The sequence below is a fragment of the Halyomorpha halys genome, unplaced genomic scaffold (assembly GCF_000696795.3).
Source record: "Halyomorpha halys isolate HHAL.00 unplaced genomic scaffold, Hhal_1.1 Scaffold1495.1, whole genome shotgun sequence".
NCBI lineage: Eukaryota > Metazoa > Arthropoda > Insecta > Hemiptera > Pentatomidae > Halyomorpha > Halyomorpha halys.
Window position 1 is genome coordinate 45434 of NW_027108293.1, and position 1033 is coordinate 46466.

The following is a 1033-nucleotide window of genomic DNA, read 5'->3' on the forward strand; positions in this document are numbered from 1 at the left end:
CGTATTTCTGTCAAATACTTCTCCTTACTTTATTCCATATATAAAGTAAGGAGAAGTATTTGACAGAAATACGTGTTTCAAGGCTCACTGAGTAAAAAAAACCTTGTCTGACAAAATAGTCTGTGTGTGAACAGGCTAGCTTAAAAACGAAAAGTCGTACGGAACCGAAATTAGATATTTAACACTTTAACGATATTGATAAAACTCGGCATGTCAATCTACAAATAAAACACACTTTAAAGTATGTTAAATTTTACTTATTTGAAAAAAGTAATAGTTCCAATTGTTAGCAATAATAAACAGTCCATAATTATAACTTTATAGGGAATATGTAGTAAGGGGATTTATTGCTATCGTGAAAAAATTCGTAATTGAGTTTTGAGGTCCTTTGAGTCACAATGAAGGCGTTCCGTTTCTGTTTATATACTCCACCTTAAATAAATATTACGTTCACTTGCTTATCTACGGAATACATAGTAAGGGGACTTAGTGCTATCGTGATAAAACACGCAATTGAGTTTTAGACGGAGATGCATGTTTTGAGGTCTCTTGGATCCAAAAAACCTAGTCTCGTGTGTCTACGTGTTAGTGAACAGCCTACATATAAAAACGAAAAGTTCTGCAAAACTAAAATTACATATTTAAGGAAGGTATATGCAGCAACTTTTCTGATAAAATCGAAAGTCTTGAATTTCGACTATATAGAATTGATTTTCTATATTTTTTTTATTTTCTCAAAAACCACACAAACGATTTTGATTAAACTCACAAAGACAATGTTCAATTCAATGGTCTTTAATATCAGGTGGGTCTCATCTTCATTGAAACAGTTTAAAAGGGCTTAAATAACGAATTTTTTTTAAATTTTCCTCTAAAGTACATATGATTTAGTTTATTTGAAAAAATAAACAGAACTCATTATTATTAATAATAAACAGTAAATAAATAAATATTAAAGAATTGCATGCATAACTAAAGGAGTAAAACGGAAAAATATAAATATTGGATTCTAACGTGAAAAGCCGAGACCGGC